We start from the raw sequence: 5,660 nt of genomic DNA, 5'->3' as shown, positions 1-5,660 counted from the left end.
CTATAGTAAGGCATAAAAAGTCCATTAGTATAATAAGGCATAAAAAAGTCATAAAAACTGTCATAGTATAGTAAGGCATAAAAAGTCATTAGTTATCAGTAAGGCATTAAAAGCATAAAACGTCATCGTATAGTTAGCAAAAATATAGTATGTGACTAAGGCATAAAAAGTCATAATATAGTAAGGCATAAAAACTCAAAAAAACGACATAGTATAGTAAGGCATAAAAAGTTACAACAACGACTAGGTATAGTAAGCATAAAAAGTCATAAAAACGTCATATATAGTAACGCATAAAAAAGTCATAGTAAGTAAGGCAAAAAAGTCATAAAAAACGTCATAGTATTGTAAGGCATAAAAAAGTCATAGCTATAGTAAGTGCATAAAAACATCATAAAAACCGTCATAGTATAGTAAGGCATAAAAATTCAAAAAACGTTCATAGTATAGTAAGGCATAAAAGTTATAAAAACATCATAGTTATAGTAATGCATAAAAAGTCATTAAATACTAAGGCATAAAAAGTTTCATAAAAACGTCATAGTATAGTAAGACATAAAAAGTCAAAAAAACTTCATAGCTATAGTAAGCATAAAAATCTTAAAAACGACATAGTATAGTAAGGCATAAAATTCAAAAAAAGACGACATAGTATAGTAAGGCATAAAAAGTCATAAAAACACATAGTATAGTAAGGCATAAAAACCAAACATAAAATGTCCATAGTATAATAAGGCATAAAGTATAGTATAGTAAGCATAAAAAGTCATTGTATAGTAAGGGCATAAAAAGTCATAAAAACGTCATAGTATAGTAAGGCATAAAAAGTCATAGTATATAGTAAGGCATAAAAGTCATAGTATAGAAAGCGTTAAAAAGCATTAAAAATGACATAGTATATGTGAGGCATAAAAAGTCAAAAAAGACTCATAGTATAGTAAGCATAAAAAAGTCACAAAAAACATCATATGTATAGTATAATGCATAAAAATACATAAATACTAAGGCATAAAACGTCATAAGTAATAGTAATGGCATAAAAAGTCATAAAAACGTCATAGTATAGTAAGACATAAAAAAGTCAAAAAAAACTATTCATAGTATAGTAAGCATAAAAAATTCTTAAAAAAACGACAAAGTATAGTAAGGCATAAAAATTAAAAAAAAGAACGAACATAGTATAGTAAGGCACCAAAAAGTCAATAAAAAACGTCACAGTATAGTAAAAGCATAAAAAGTCATAGTATAGTAAGGCATAAAAAGTCATAAAAACGTCATCGTATAGTTAGGCATAAAAGTCATAGTATACTAAGGCATAAAAAGTACATATAATCAGTAAGGCATTACAAAGTCATAGTATACTAAGGCATAAAAAGTCATAAATAGTAAGGCATAACAAAGTTCCATAAAAAGACATAGTATAGTAAGGCAATAAAAAAGTCATAAAAACGACATAGTATAGTAAGGCATAAAAAGTCAAAAAACGTCATAGTATAGTAATGCATAAAAACGTCATAGTATAGTAAGGCCATAAAAAGTCATAAAAACGATATAAGTATAGTAGGCATAAAAAAGTCATAGTATAGTAAGGCATCAAAAGTTACAAAAACGACATAGTATAGTAAGGCATAAAAAAGTCATAAAAACGATATAGTATAGTAATAAGGGCCATAACTTACAAAATCATAGTATAGTAAGGCATAAAAAGTACAAAAACTCATAGTATAGTAAGGCAAAAAAGTCATAGTCATATAAGTAAGCATAAAAAGTCATAGTATATGTAAGGCTTAAAAAGTCATAAAAACGATATAGTATAGTAAGGCATAAAAAAGTCAAAAAAACGACATAGTATAGTAAGGCATAAAAAGTCATAGTATAGTAATGCATAAAAGTCATAAAAAGTACATAGTATAGAAAGGCATAAAATAATCATAGATATAGTAAGGCATCAAAAAGTTACAAAAACGACATAGTATAGTATAGCATAAAAAGTCATAAAAACGTCATAGTATAGTAAGGCAGTAAAAAGTCATAGTATAGTAAGGCTTAAAAAGTCATAAAAACGTCATAGTATAGTAAGGCATAAAAAGGTCACATAGTATAGTAAGGCATAAAAACGTCATAAAAACGATATAGTATAGTAAGGCATAAAAGTCAAAAAAAACGGAGCCATAGTAATGTAAGGCATAAAAAGTCATAGTATAGTTAACGCATAAAAGTCAAAAAAACGTCATAGTATAGAAAGGCATTAAAAAGTCATAGTATAGTAAGGCTTAAAATAAGTCATAAAAACAGTACATAGGTATAGTAAGGCATAAAAAGTCAAAAAAAACACATAGTATAGTAAGGCATAAAAAGTCATGTATAGTAACGCATAAAAAGTTATAAAAATGACATAGTATAGGTAAGGCATAAAAAGTATAATATAGTAAGGCTTAAAAAGTCATTAAAAACAACATAGTAAATAAGGCATAAAAAGTCAAAAGAACGACATAGTATAGTAAGTCATAAAAAGTCATAGTATAGTAAGGCATAAAAAGTCATAAAAGTCATAGTATAGTAAGGCATAATAAGTCATAAACAACAAAAGTAATAGATGCATAAAAAGTCATAGTATAGTAAGGTCATAAAAGTCATAAAAACGTCATAGTATAGATAAGGCATTAAAAAGTCATTAAAAGACATAGTATAGTAAGGCATAAAAAGTCATTATATAGATAAGGCATAAAAGTCATAAAAACGTCATAGTATAGTAAGGCTAAAAAAGTCATAGTAAAGTAAGGCATAAAAAGTCATTTGTATAGTAAGGCATAAAAAGTCATAAAAACGTCATAGTATGTAAGCATAAAAAGTCATAGTGTAGTAAGGCATTTTGTCATAGCTATAGGTAAGGCATAAAAAGTCATAGTATAGTCAAGGCATAAAAAGTCATAGTATAGTAAGGCATAAAAAGTCATTGATATAGTAAGGCATAAAAAGTCATAAAAACGTCATAGTATAGTAAGGCATAAAAAGTAATTAAAACGACATAGTATAGTAATGCATAAAAACGTCATAGTAATAGTAAGGCATAAAAAGTCATAAAAACGTCATGTAAGATAAAAAGTCAAAAAACTCATAGTATAGTAAGCCATAAAAATTCTAAAAACGACATAGTATTTAGTAAGGCATAAAAATTCAAAAAAACGACATAGTTAGTAAGGCATAAAAAGTCATAAAAATAGTATAAGTGAAGGAGCATAAAAAGTCATAGTATAGTAAGGCTAAATAAAAAAAGTCGATAAAAACGATATATATAGTAAGGCATAAAAAGTCATTGTATAGTAAGGCATAAAAAGTCATAAAAACGTCATAGTATAGTAAGGCATAAAAAGTCAAGTATAGTATAGTAAGGCCATAAAAAAGTCAAAAAACGTCATCGATAGTTAGGCATAAAAAGTCCATAGTATACTTTAAGCATAAAAAACGTCATAATATAGTAAAGGCATAAAAACTCATAAAAACGGACATAAGTATTAGTAAGGCATAAAAAAGTAAAAAAAACGTCATATTATATAGTAGGCATAAAAAAACGTCATAGTAGTAGAAGGCATAAAAAAGTTCAAAAAACGACATAGTAAGTAAGGCATAAAAAGTCATAAAAACGTCATAGTTTTAGTAAGGCATAAAAGTCATAGTATACTAAGGCATAAAAGTCATAATATAGTAAGGCATAAAAACTCATAAAAACGAACATAGTATAGTAAGGCATTAAAAAGTCAAAAAAAACGTCATATTATAATAAGGCATAAAGTCATTAGTATAGTAAGGCATAAAAAGTTACAAAAACGACATAGTATAGTAAGGCATAAAAAGTCATAAAAATTGACACAGTATAGTAAGGCATAAAAGTCAAAAAAACGTCATATTATAATAAGGCATAAAAAGTCGTATTATAGTAAGGCATAAAAAAAGTCATAAAAACGAAATCAGTATAGTAAGGCATTAAAAGTCAATATTAGTAAGGCATAAAAAGTCATAGTATAGTAAAGCATAAAAAAAGTCATTGATAATAGTAAGGCATAAAAAGTCATAAAAACGTCATGTATAGTAAGCATAAAAAGTAATTAAAACGACTTAATTATAGTAATGCCATAAAAACGTTCTATAGGTATAGTAAGGCATAAAAAGTTCATAAAACTTCATAGTATAGTAAGGCATTAAAAAGTCATTGTATATAGTAAGGCATAAAAAGTTCATAAAAACGTCTCATAGTATAGTAAGGCATCAAAAGTACATAGTATACGTAAGGCCATAAGAAACGTCATAAAAAAAACGGTCATAGTATAGTAAGGCATAAAAAGTCAAAAAAAACGGACATAGTATATAGTAAGGGCATAGAAAAGTTCAAAAAAACGTCATAGTATAGTAAGGCATAAAAAGTCATAAAAAGCATCAAGTATAGTAATGCATAAAAAGTATTACAATTATACTAAGGCATAAAAACGTCAATAGCTATAGTAAGGCATAAAAAGTCATAAAAACGTCATGTAAGACATAAAATTCAAAAAAACTTCATAGTATAGTAAGCCATAAAAGTCTTAAAAACAGAACACCATAAGTATATAAGGCATAAAAAGGTCATAAAAACGTCACAGTATAGTAAGGCATTAAAAAGTCATAGTCATAGTAAGGCATAAAAAGTCATAAAAACGACTATAGATATAGTAAGGCATAAAAAGTCAAGAAAACGACAGTATAGTAAGGGCATAAAAGTCATATACGAAAGCTCAAAGTAAACGATAGTATTGATAAGTGAGGCATAAAAAGTCAAAAAAACGACATACTATAGTAAGGCATAAAAAGTTATAGTATAGTAAGGCTTAAAAAGTCATAAAAACGACATAGTATAGTAAGGCATAAAAAGTCAAAAAAACGTCATAGTATAGTAAGGCATAAAAAGTCATAAAAACATCATAGTATAGTAAAGCATAAAAAGTCATTAAATACTAAGGCATAAAAACGTCATAGTACAGAAAGGCATAAAAAGTCATAAAAACGTCATAGTATAGTAAGACATAAAAAGTCAAAAAAACTTCATATTATAGTAAGCCATAAAAATTCTTAAAAACGACATAGTATAGTAAGGCATAAAAATTCAAAAAAACGACATAGTATAGTAAGGCATAAAAAGTCATAAAAACGACATAGTATAGTAAGGCATAAAAAGTCATAGTATAGTAAGGCAGAAAAAGTCATAAAAACGACATAGTATAGTAATGCATAAAAACGTCATAAAAACGTCATAGTATAGTAAGGCATAAAAAGTCATAGTATAGGAAGCGTTAAAAAGTCATAAAAATGTCATAGTATAGTGAGGCATAAAAAGACATACTATAGTAAGGCATAAAAAGTCAAAAAAACATCATATTATAATAAGGCATAAAAAGTCATATTATAGTAAGGCATAAAAAGTCATAAAAACGCTATAGTATATAAGGCATAAAAAGTCATAGTATAGTAAGGCATAAGAAGTCATAAAAACGTTATCGTATAGTAAGGCATAAAAAGTCATAGTACAGTAAGGCTTAAAAAGTCATGAAAATGACATAGTATACTAAAGCATAAAAAGTCATTGTATACTAAGGCATAAAAAGTCATAGTATAGTAAGGCATAAAAA

The sequence above is a fragment of the Seriola dumerili genome, unplaced genomic scaffold (genome assembly GCF_002260705.1).
Source record: "Seriola dumerili isolate Sdu_G_001 unplaced genomic scaffold, Sdu_1.0 BDQW01000321.1, whole genome shotgun sequence".
Taxonomy (NCBI): Eukaryota; Metazoa; Chordata; class Actinopteri; order Carangiformes; family Carangidae; genus Seriola; species Seriola dumerili.
Note: the sequence above shows the minus strand (reverse complement) of the source record.